A 12746-nucleotide genomic window follows, 5' to 3' on the forward strand; every position below is an offset into this window, starting at 1 on the left:
ATATAACAACAACAAAGTGTCCCCTTGTTTTGTTCATACAACAGCCTTTTGATCTAAGTGTAGGTTTTGCATGAGAACAAATAAGCATTCGGGGTTTCTCATTGTTCTCAATGTTATCCATAAATTGTTATGATCTACACTGTTAAATACTTCTGCATAGTCAATAAAGCACACACAGACACTAAAAATAAATCAAATGATATATAGCATTAAAAAAATCTACTATAACTGACCTGAAGTGCTATAAAATTCAAAGTTATCATTTTGTGTACTAACATGTTCCTGACCCAAGGTATTTTCATTCACCTCACACACATGTGAAAGCTGAACAATGAATAAGATTGAAGAAGGATAGATACATTTAAAGTACGGTGTAGCAAAGAATATTACACCAAAGACTTCCAAAAGAAGAAACAAATCCATCTTGGAAGAAGTACAGCTCTTTATCTTGGAACCCCTGCCTTCAGTGGATACTCTACAAGGCTCACTTGTCTCTGCCAAACTAGCCTTCATACCTGTAGTCACTGGTTTGAGTCCAGCCAATAAGACTGGAGCCAAAAAGAAGAAAAAGAAGCAGAACAAGAAGAAAGAAAAAGGCAGTGAGACAAATTCAGCTGAGAATCAGCCTATAAAGATGAACTCTTTGCCAACAGAAAGGATCCAGGAAATACAGAAGGCCATCGACCTGTTCTCCATAGGCCAGAGGCCTTCCAAAATAATGGAAAAGGCTAGTAAATGAAGCTACCCATTCTGGAACACACAGCTTGTCCCCAAACTGGGAGAGGTGGTGAAATCCCAGGGCCTGTGTAGCTAGACAAAAACAATTTCTACCAGGAGCCCTACACCTTGCCCCAGGGTTTCACCTGAGATACCTTGGACCAGGGGACCACTCCTGAATGAGAATTATGTGGAAGACAATGACAACATGTTCCGATTTGATTATTCCCCAAAATCTTTTGTGGTCTCTCCGGCCACCAGGCTGGCTTCCTCAGTGGCACTGAGCTCAAGTGGTCTCAAGGTTGAAAATGTTGCATTCATTAGTGCCATCCCAGCAAGCATCCATTACCTATAACAGAGAAGAAGATGGTGGAGATCAACTTATTTGTCCATAAGAAGCTACTCTTGAAGGGGGTAGATCCAATCCTGCCCTGAGACATAACCCAGAGGGCTCACCTGATGGGGATTTTTCCAAGCTGTTTACACTACTGGGATGGTGCTGCCAAAAACCTGTTGGCACCTGAGGGTACCAGCATCAGTCCCTAAATCCTTGAAAACTGATCAAAGTCAAGTTCTCCCATCTGAGCAAGAATATGACTATGCAGCACACCATGAAGCTCTACCAACTGCCAGAGACTACAAAGACAGCTGACTTACGATCAGTGGAAAAGGACATTCCAATAGTGCATCACCTCCTTTACCAAGTACTTAAAGCAGTTCCACTTCACACCAGTCATGAGCCAGAAGGATGTACAGTACTGGTTCTAACCCCAGGAGAGTATCATCTATACTTTTGTGATGAATCTAAACAGTGAGATGATGGACTTCCTGAGCTTTTGCAACCTTCCCTCCACCATCATGAGCTATCCAAGTCACAAGGATCTAAAGCTGCTTATTCTTTCTACAATGTTCACACTCAGACCCCTGTTCTAGACCTCATGAGTGATGCCATAGTTCGGGCAAAAATGAAAGGGTTTGATGTGTTCAATGCACTGGATCTCATGGAAAACAAAACCTTCGTGGAGAAGTTCAAGTTCAGGATATGAGATGGCAACAAGCACTATTATCTCTACTATTAGAAGTATCCCAGCAAGGGGGGCAGAGAAGGTTGGGCTGGTGTTACAGTAAATGGTTCCCAGTGACATTCTGGATGAAGCTCCTGAGAATTCAAACCAGGAAATTGAATCCCACCACCTGGTTAGTCTGAGTTTCACAAACGTGAGAATCTCTGGCAAAAGGAAAAGAACTGAACAGGCTTTACCAAACTGCCACTGAATTTGACAGCTGATGAAACTTCAACTCCCTTATTTTGGACATATTATCAGAAGGGACAAATCTCTGGAGAGGGACATCATGCTTAGTAATGCAGAGGGTCAGCAGACACACTAGCTATGATGGGCTCAAATATAGGAATGATTGTGAGTATGGCGCAAGTGCGCGCTAGATTTTACTTGGTTTTGTATAAAATTAGCAAGAGTTGGAACTGATTTGATGGCTCTTAGCTGCAAGACAAAGGAATAGCCTTGCCCACTTGCTTCTGAAATAATGAGTACTGAAAATTCTCTTATGAATGTTCATCATTGAATGTTCTCTTATGAATAACAGAGATATATTGTCAGATAGAGTACTAAAAGATGAAGACCTTAGGTTGAAAAACACTAAAACTGTGACTAGCAAAAATCTTTCTCATCAACATGGAGTTTACCTTAAAGATGAAGTAACTTTTTCAGCTAAGAGCCATCAAATCAGTTCCAACTCTTGCTAATTTCAGTCAATCGAAGGCCTTCATTTACTAAGAATGAACAACTTAAAATGAGGGAAAGCAGTTATAAAAATCCTTTAACAATTGGAACAGAGCAAGGAGACACTGCATGATTCAAAATTGGAAGGGTGTACGCCAGGGATGTGTCCTATCTCCACACCTTTTCAATCTATATGCAGAACATATCATCTGGGAGGCTTTATGAGGAGGAATGTGGCATTAGGATTGGAGGAAGATTTATCAACAACCTGCATTCTGCAGATGACACAACCCTACTTGCTGAAACTGAGAAGGACCTGAAGCACTTGCTGCAGAAGATCAAGGACTGCAGCCTTCAATATGGATTTAAGCTCAGCATCAGGAAAACAAAGATTCTCACCACTGGGCTGATTAATTAAGTGTCCATAATGATGGACGGTGAAGAGATTGATACTGTTAACATCTTTAGTTTGTTTGGCTCCACAATCAGTGCTCTTGATACTAGCAGCTAGGAAATCAAGAGACAAATTACATTGGGAACGTCGACTGTCAGGGACCTCTCCAAAGAATTGAAGAGCAGCAATATCAGTCTGGAGACTAAGGTGTGCCTGATCCAGGGCATAGACTTCCTAATTGCTTGCTATGCATCAGAGAGCTGGACAATGACTAGGGATGATAGAGAATCGATGCTTTTGAGCTGTGGTGCTGGAGAAGAGTGTTGAATGTACCATGGACTGCCAGGAGAATAAACAGGTTCATCCTAGAGAGAGTGAAGCCAGTCTGCTCCTTGAAGGGAAGAATTCTGAAGCTTCGTCTGACATACTTCGGGCATGTTGCAAGGAGGTCCTTGGAGAGGGACATCATGCTTGGAACAGTGGAGGAACGGAGAAAGAATGGGATACCGTTGATGAGATGGATTGATACAGTGGCTGGGGTAGTGAGGGTAGGTGTGTCAGAGACAGTAAAATTAGCACAGGATAGAGCAGGTTTTCAGGGCTGTTGTACATAGGGTTGCTATGAGTCACAAGCAACTAGATGGCACATAACAACAACAATAACATTGGTTTACATACAAAATGAATATAATTTGTGTTTCACACTTTCCTTCATTCACATTGTGTTTCATGCAATCATCCCCACACATCGTGTTTTAGAAAAGTAATTACCTTAGTTCTATGCCCACCATTAACTGGTCTTTTCAGGTCCTCGCTGAATCTTTCTGATTTCCTTTTACTCCTCCCTCTGTTCACCAAATTCTGTTAACCCATGATTTCCCCATACTCTCCACCCAGCCAACCCCATTGCCTCCTCCCTTTCCCTCTTGGACTTTCATACAAATTTTATTAGTTGTTATTCTATTTTTACAATGGCAGTCTTATGTATGCATTCTTTTTTCTAATAAGACTGAGTTAGTTCACCCAGAATAATGTTCTATAGTTTCTCCCATTTCATATGGTATTCTAAATTGTTGCTTCTGAGTGGTATAATATTACATCATATGAATGGAATGTTTCTCAATTCATTCAGTTGTGGTTGAACTTTTGGGCTATTTTCATGTTATTGATTGCAATTTTGAATGATGTTGCTATTAGTATCAACGTACAAATCTCCATTTCTGTCTCATTTCTAATTTGCTTGGGGTACATTCCTAATGGAATAGCAGGGTTATATGGAATTACTATGTTCAGGTTTTTGAGGAAATGCCAAACTACCTTCCAGAATGGTTGTACCATTTTACAAGCCCACCAACAGTATATGGGAGCTCCAATCTCGCCACATCCTCTCCAACGTTTATTGTCTGCTGTCCTGTTAAAATTGCCACTGCTACCTATGAGATGGTATCTCACTGGGGTTTTTATTTGTATCTCTCTTTATTGCCAGTGATTTTGAGCATTTCTTCATGTGTCTGTTGACCATCTAAATATCTTCCTTTGTAAAAAGTCGATAACTTTTGCCCATTTTGTAACTGTAACATCAGTCTTTGGTGGGGGAACCCCTGTAGTATTCTGTAAACTTTTGTTATAAGATTCTTGTCTGAAATGGCATTGCCCAATGTTTGTTCCTAGTCATTGGGTTTTCTTCTCATCCTTTTGTTGCTATTTCGTTGCTATTGTTATGTGTCATCAAGTCTCCTCCAACTCATAGTGATGCTATGTACAACAGCTCTGAAGCCTGTCCTATCCTGAGTCCATCTCACTGACTCTGACACATCTATGCCCATGTCCCAGTTACTGTATCAATCTCAGCCAGGGTCTTCCTCCCTTCCAAGCATGATATCCTTCTTTAAGGACCTCTCCCTCCTGCCCACATGCCCAACATATGTGAGACAGAGCTTCAAAATCATAGCCTTCAAGAAGAAACTTGGTTTCACCCTCTCCAAGACAGATTTGTTTTCTGGGCCAATCCATGGTATGTTCAAGACTCTTCTCCAGCACCACAATTCAAAGGCATCAACTGTGAAGACTATGGCCTAGATCAGGAGCACCTTAGTCTCTAGACTGACATTGTTGTCTCTCTGTAATCTAGAGAGGCCTCTTTTCACCCTACTGATGACTTAATCTTTAAAATGGCATAGCTATTCTTTAACCCCTTGATAGCAGACCATCCCAATGCAATACATATTTGATTTCTTGACTGTTGGTACTAAGAATACTGATTGTAGCTTCAAGTAAGACAAAATAATTGACAACTTCAATCCTTTCTTCATCTATCATTGTCTGTCAAGTATGCCTCATAGTGACCCCATTAACAACAGATCTGAATCCTGCCCTATCTTGTGTGATCCTCCCAACCGCTGACACACTTGAGCCCTCCCAACCCCTGACACACTTGAGCCCATTGCAGTAGTCACCATGTCAACCCACCTGGTTGAGAGTCTTCCTCTTTTTCACCATCCCTCACTCCACCTTCCTAAGCATCATGTTCCTCTCCAGTGAGTAGCCTCTCCTATGTCTCACAACATGCCCTAAGTACGTGAGACAAAGATTTATTTCCTTACCTCCAAGGAGCACACTGGCTGCACCTTTCTCAAAACATTATTGTTTATTTTCTTGGCAGTTCATAGGATATTTAGTACTTTTCTCCAACACTATAGTTCAAAGACATCAATTCTTCTTCTTTCATTCTTATTTATTGTCCAACTCTCAGCAGCATAGCAACTGATTGAAAAGATAATGGCCTGAATAAGGTGTGCCTTAGTTCTTCCTCTAACATCACTGTTCCTCAATAATTTGAAGAGATACTTGACTACAGACTTTTTCAGTGTAGTACATCTCTTAATCTCCTGGCTGTGTGTATCAAGTGTATTGACTGTGAGTCCATGTAAGCTGAAATTATTAACAGTTTCAGTATTCTCTCCACCTATCATGATATTGTTTGTTGAAGAATTCAGTCTGAACTGAAGGCATTGGCAATAAATGGGTCCTGGAATCAATAAAATAGCAATTGAGATATATCAATGAACAAATACTGCAGCACTGAACATACTCATTCATCTAGGCACCCAGTATTGGGAAGTCTGACATCTGGTCAGCTGACTAGAATAGATCCATACTTATGCTGATTTGGGGGGAAATGAACCAATAGAATGTGGAAATGTATTGGGACAACATACTATCACAATAACTTAAACAGCAACATCCCAAGAAACTACCAGAAATTCAAACTAGATTTAGAAGAGGCCTTGGAACAAGGCATATCATTGTTTACATAAGAAAAATCTTAACTGAGAGCGGAGAATACCAGAAGGAGGCTTACTTGCATTTTATTGACTATACAAAGGTATTTTGTTGCGGATCTTAATAAATCATGGACAATGTTGTGAAAAATAAGAATTCCAGGACACTTAATTGTGCTCATGTGGAACCTATAACTTAACCAAGAATCAGTCATTTTACAGAACAGGGAGTACACATGCTTTAAAATCCAGAAAGGTATGTATCCGAATTCTTCCCCCCCCCCTTCATTTCTATTCAATCTGTACACCGAGCAAATAATTTAAGAAGCTTCATTGTACAAAAAAGAATGTGACACCAAGATTAAAGGAATACTGATCAACAACTTGTGTTATACAAATGATACAACTTGGCTTATTGAAAGTGAAGAGTATTTCAAGTACTTACTTGATCCTTGGAAAATCAGAGTATCAGTGAAGGAAATTAAAAATCTCAATGAGATGGATTGCTCCAGTGACTAGAACAGTTGGCTTATGCACAATTGAGATTTGAGGATGGTGTGAGATCAGGTAGGCTTCAAATCCACTGTTGCTCTGAGTCAGAGTTATCTCAATAGCACTTAAAAAGTAATATGTGTGCATGTTCATGTGTATATGAATGTATCTGACTAAATGCACACGTATATATTGATATCTATGTTGAAGTTTACCACTTTAACTTAAGAATAAGATCATCATTTACTTTTAAGATGAAAATATATGGAATAAGAATATTAGGTTAATGGAAATGAGACAATCAGAATGGAAAGAATGAAGATGTTAATGCATTTTGAGGAATGTAACCAAAGTCACTAATAAACTTGTGTAGGGAGCACTATTGACCAAGTGGTAAGTAGATGTGCTGCAATCCTGAGGCGCATGGTTCAAATCCACCATATGTTCCATGGGAAAAGGATGGGCAGTCTTCTCTCATACCATTAACTGCCTCTGAAAACCCACCAGAGGGTCAGCTGTAAGTCGGTTTCAACTCAACTCTACACAACAACCACAGACCTTCTGTAGGGGAAATCTAAGTATTTGTGTAAATCCTCACCAAAACCACAATGAATTATAATTTCTAAAAAATAACTTAGGTCATATATAGGAATTTCTTTTGCTTGATTTATTATTAGGATCTATTATAGAGTTTAACTTTTCAAGTACTCACACTTTTTCTAAACAAATAACATTCCTATTCTAAACAAATGTTGAAAGAATAATATTTAAAGCTTATTCTTTCTTTTGTGAAGATAGCATCTCAGGAGCATGGTCAATGGTTTGTCTGACCTCCCATTACCCTCTTGTAAGATCCCTTGGGTCAATTCCCAAGCAGAATTTGCCTCTGCTCCTCAGATAGAAACATGAAAGCAAACATCTGACCATTCATTGCTTATGACTTCTTTATCTCAGTAGAAGACACTACTGTGCACCTATACTTTCAAGCACTTGCATATTATCCTTCATTGCATTTTGCTCCACCACCTCTACCTCTCCCCTCATCAGTGCTGGTGTAAGTGCTCCTGCTAATACATACAAAATATACTTAGAATCTATAAAGAACCTGGGCAAAGTCATTTGTACTTGTTATTTAACCGTATAAACCCTTCCTACATTCTCTGACTGTGGTCACCTCTTTCTCTCTCTACAAGCAAAACCTCAGAATCTCTGAAGAATTGTGCTTCCACAACCCAGTATAATCCTCCCTCAGATCTTGGCTGGTATCTATCTCATAATTTTTTATCTCAGGTCAAACAACAACTCAGAAAGACCTTATTTTTAACAGAATGTTTCAATCTTATACAAAAGTGGCAAGACTTTAAGTAATTAATTTGAAATCTCAATAACCTACTTTAATAACTATCAGCCCACATCCACTTGGTTTCTTTGATACCTCCATGGTTAATTATTAAAGCAAATCCTAGACATTTGTATCTTTGTGTACAAACATTTTAATTTCTCTAAGAGATAAATAAAGGGATCTCTGCAAACTAGAACAGGTTATCTACTCATAAACAGTTGCCCCTTTACCTTCATTCTCTGTCCGTTCCCTTTAATTATTGGTGTCACAACATTTTTCACCCTGACATCTATTTTAGTTATTTCCTTTTATTCTATCTTTCTCCTGTCTCTAAAAGGTGAGTACCACCCCTGGTAATAGTTGTTAAGTGAGCACTTATGAGTGAAGGAAGCTGGAGTCTATCAGAATATCTTCTTTACTTAGGGCAGATTGAAGGTGGAAATGGATTGGCATATACATTCACGTTCTTCTTTTGTGGTTTTATTATAGCTGAAAAAGCAATCACTGTGGAAGAACAAAGCCTAATCTGCCCAGGACCAAAACTGGAAGAAGCTGACATGTACGTCCCTCACTAAGGACAGTAATGGGCATTAGACTGGGTGGGCAATGTCTGCCCTTTCGGGGTACATACATGGACAACAGTGACTATAGAAAAGAAAAGTGGCTTACCTTTTTGGTGGTCATTGGAGGTGTGCTGGGACTCCTCTGTGGAGGTGGCCAGGGTATGGAAGATGTTGTGTCTGAGGGATGGACATTCCAGTCATCTGAGTGTTTACTATGGAACTCCTTTGGCAGACTTAGCTTTTGCTTAACTTCTAGTGGTCTTTTGGAGCCAATTTGACCTGGTCTGAAAATATATAGTGGTGACACTGAGCTCATACTGAGGATATCGAGCCTCATTTCTGCAGTAGTATCACTTGCTTCCTTCCTGGTCTACATCTCCCTTGACCTTCCTTGTGAAGGTCAGCCATGTCATGCTTTGGAGAATGAGGGCACCTTGTCCAAATTTTTGACTCCTCAATCCAAAAAAAATATTTTTTTTCAAGTCCTTTCAGTAACGAAGACTATGGCAGAGTTTTGAGTCAAGAACAAAAAGGGTTTCTCTGAGGTTAGTTGTCATTGTTTGACTTTTCTGTGCTTCAGGACTGTTCCCGTTGAAGTCAGCTTGAACAATGGGCTCAACTTCCTCTACAATGACCTCACTATCACCAGCAATGAGTGTGTGAGTATCTGAGTAGGTTCAGTATAGACTGGCTGCATTTGTGCCCCTGAGTCTTATCCCAGAACCCCTCTATGGATTGGAGATAGTCCACAAGGCAAGAAAAAGTGTGAACTGTCAGCTGAAATGTGCAAAACATAGAGCTTCCATGCCATCCCTGAAAAGTTCAGAAGCAGAGGATTTAAGGAGAGTCAGATTTGGATCTGTGGCCCAGGGCTCTATTGATTCTGGCTGTAGACTCCTAGTTCCCATGTTATCCCTCAAGGTAGGCAGTCTAGGAAAGATTTATGTCTGATGTAAAGGCTTTGGATGTATTGGCAGGTGATGGAACCCAGAAGAGACCACCCTGACTTATCCCAGTCCCTGCTATGCCTACTGTCTGCAAGGCATGACGGGCAGTGACTGTAGCTCTCATAGGGCCTGATCAACCACTTTGGTTTTCCTGACATCCCTCTACTCCTGATACTGGTGCCACTCCTGCTGCTGCTCTCGTTGCTGCTATGTTGTTGTGCCTGGTGGCTGTGCTGCAAGCGGGTGAGTGTCTCTGCCCCACTGAGCCAAGTAGCCCAGACATTCATTATCCTTGTGAGGGAGATAGACTATGAGAGTCTATGGGCAATTTCCCACATGTATCTCAATTAACCTCTGAGCTGAGACATCCCTTGACCTCAGAAGTGTTATATGCTTCAATGAGTACTAGATCCTGACACTTGAACACAGAAAGGTGCCAGACTATGAGTCCAGGCATACCTCGTTTTTCTAGTCTGGCACCTTGTCAGGACACTGAGGGCAAATTCTCAAACAAGATGGGTTGTAGCAAGTGTCTGATGCACTGTAGAGAGACCTAGCAGAATGACAAATATTAGCATTCTTGGAAGTTCAGTGGCAGAGTCACTGGTGGGCTACATCTCAGAGAGCTGTGGGAAGAAAGTAAAAATCATAGTGGGGAAAGGATAGAGGAAATCTGTTTAAAACTAACCAGTGTGGTTTCTACAAAGACAGGGCAATGAAGAGAGAAAGATTAGTGTTGGAGGCTATCATCCTTAGGTAAAAGAGGCCTTGAGGGTTAAAGTGAATAAAAGATATGGAACGTGCTCTTGGTCTTCAGATAATGTTTAGGCAGATGACCAAAAGAAAAAGCAAACCCTAAAAAAAAAATCCTCAACACCTTCCAGGCATGGTATTGCTGCCAGCAAATGGATGTGTTGGGTGTGGGATCTGAGCAAACTCTCTTTGAGGAGTGTGTGGTATTTCTCTTGGAGATATGAATTAACTAATGTTCAGAGGTGAGGTATGGTGGCCACAGTATCTCAAGAACCTGAGACTCAGTGTCTATGCCAAAACGCAAGCTATATTCACAGTTCATACCAGTTTTGTCTTCTCTATAGTGGTCACAGTTGAGTCCACAGTATCCCATTCATTAATGCCTTTTTATCATTCTAGAAAACCAAGGATTGTCTAGAGCCATGTCTAAAATCAGTAAGTAATTTTTTTTATCAACTTACTGTCAGAATGCCTAATGTGTCTCTGACCTTCATAAAGAAGCTTCCTATGACCTAGGTTCATCTTCCCACTCCATAGGCTTCTATTGTCCTGAGGAAAGAAGTCTAGGAAAGGATACAGTGATAGATTGGCAGGGAAGGGGGAGGACCTGAAAATGGGATGAGAAACCAAGAATGCCCAATGATGTTACCCAAATAATATCTTTTTTTTTCCTGGAGCAAATATGCATTTTTTAATTTTGTTAAATGTTCTTCAATAGGTAAAGCCTATGAAGGAGTGATAATGTCTGGGGGGGGCATAGTAAGGATGAATTGTCCATAAAACAAGACCAAGAATATCCAGAAATCAGCTGACTACATCTGGATGGAAGAAAAGATTAGGGATACATTCAGCTCATATGCTAAATTCACAACCTTGAAGTTCTCTACCTTAAGTCCTCTTCTTTTTTATAGGAGGAAGAGGTGGGAGTAGATGGGTGAGAATAAGTGGAGGGAAATCACAGTGTTGTGCAATTTGGTTGGTAGAAGGAGGAGAGTAAAAGAAATGGGAAAGATCTAGCGGGGAACTGAAAAGATGGGATAATGGTGGGCATAGTTCACAGGTGATTAATTTTATTAAACACAATTTATAATACACAAAATGTATGGAAACAATTGTATGAAACATAATGTCAATGAAAGAAAGTATGAAACACAATGTATAACAATTTAAACAATTTCTTTTTGCACTGCCAACACCTTTGTAACCCTTTGCTCTGTGATTAGGAACTTGAGGCAGTGTGTTTCAGCAATGATTGTGATCCCAATGACATGAATAAGGCTCCTTTTCTGTTTCCAAACTGCTGGCAACTGGGTACTTCCTAAAGACTCTGAGGAGATTTTGAGAAAGGGGTCTCCTTATTCAAAGAGTTTTTTCCCACTTCTAGGCTCGTAGTATATGCCTGGCTCCGTTTTCCTTCATCCCTCCCTGCTGTTAGAGGGACTTAGCTTGGTTTTGTAGATGACAGATGTCAGAATGATGGAGTAAGACTTCCACAGCCCAACCCAAGGAGGACGGGGACCAAAGTCTATGTGAGCAGGGTGTGGGGCTTGTGGGAATCAAGCCTTCATGCTTACCAGTGACCTACCAATATTTCATGACATAGCATGTGTCTGTGGCATCATACATGCTTCTTACCATCATATGTGATCTATAATATTATATGAACAACATTACATCACACAGCCTCTGTGGCATCACACAGACTATATAACACCTCACAGCCTCCAGAATATTGCCTAGAATTCACCACACTGTTAAATACTCTATAATATCACACCGAATTAGTAGCATCACACATCTACATGACTTTTCAATGATTTTTTTAACATCACACATTTCATGGCATAGCATGTGCATCATGCGTACATGTGCCCCAAGGCATATCTTGTTCTATGTGACCTCAAACTTGCTCAGTCACATAGCACATGCCCCAGGACACCAGACAGCCTCTATAACATTCATTGCATATGCTTCATGGCATGAATATCAGCAGTCAAGACCAGGTCAGGTTCTGACTGTGGAATACACCATCAATTACACATGAGCAAGTTCAAATTGAAGCTGAAGAAAGTTAAAGCAAGTCCTAAAGAACAAAGCATACCCTTGAGTTGATTCCATTTGAATTTAAAAATCCTCATGAGAATAGGTTTGAGGCATTGAACACTAATGAACACCAGATGAGTTGTAGTATAACATCAAAGATAGGATCCATGAAAAGGGCAAAAGATCATTTTTTTAAAAAAAGAGGTGAAAGAAAAAACCAAAATGAATGTCAAGGGCTCTGAAAATTTCACTAAAAGCATCGAGAACCCAAAACAAAGAGAAAAGATGCCAAAGTAAAATATTTGAACAGAAGATTTCAAAGGGTGTTGTTGTTGTTGTTATGTGCCGTCGAGTCGCCTGCGACTCATAGCAACCCTATGTACAACAGCCCTAAACTCCACTCTGTCCTGGGCCAATCGCACTGTCTCTGACACTCCCATCCCAATTATCCCAGTCACTGAATCAATCCACC

General features: G+C 40.3%; 1 pseudogene; it reads left to right on the forward strand.

Moving 5' to 3' along the window:
• Positions 1–276: 276 nt before the first annotated feature.
• Positions 277–1845, forward strand: LOC102872549 (annotated as a pseudogene).
• Positions 1846–12746: the final 10901 nt, after the last annotated feature.

Source organism: Elephantulus edwardii, unplaced genomic scaffold, assembly GCF_000299155.1.
Source record: "Elephantulus edwardii isolate Elephantulus edwardi_28Jun2011 unplaced genomic scaffold, EleEdw1.0 scaffold00362, whole genome shotgun sequence".
NCBI classification, from domain to species: domain Eukaryota; kingdom Metazoa; phylum Chordata; class Mammalia; order Macroscelidea; family Macroscelididae; genus Elephantulus; species Elephantulus edwardii.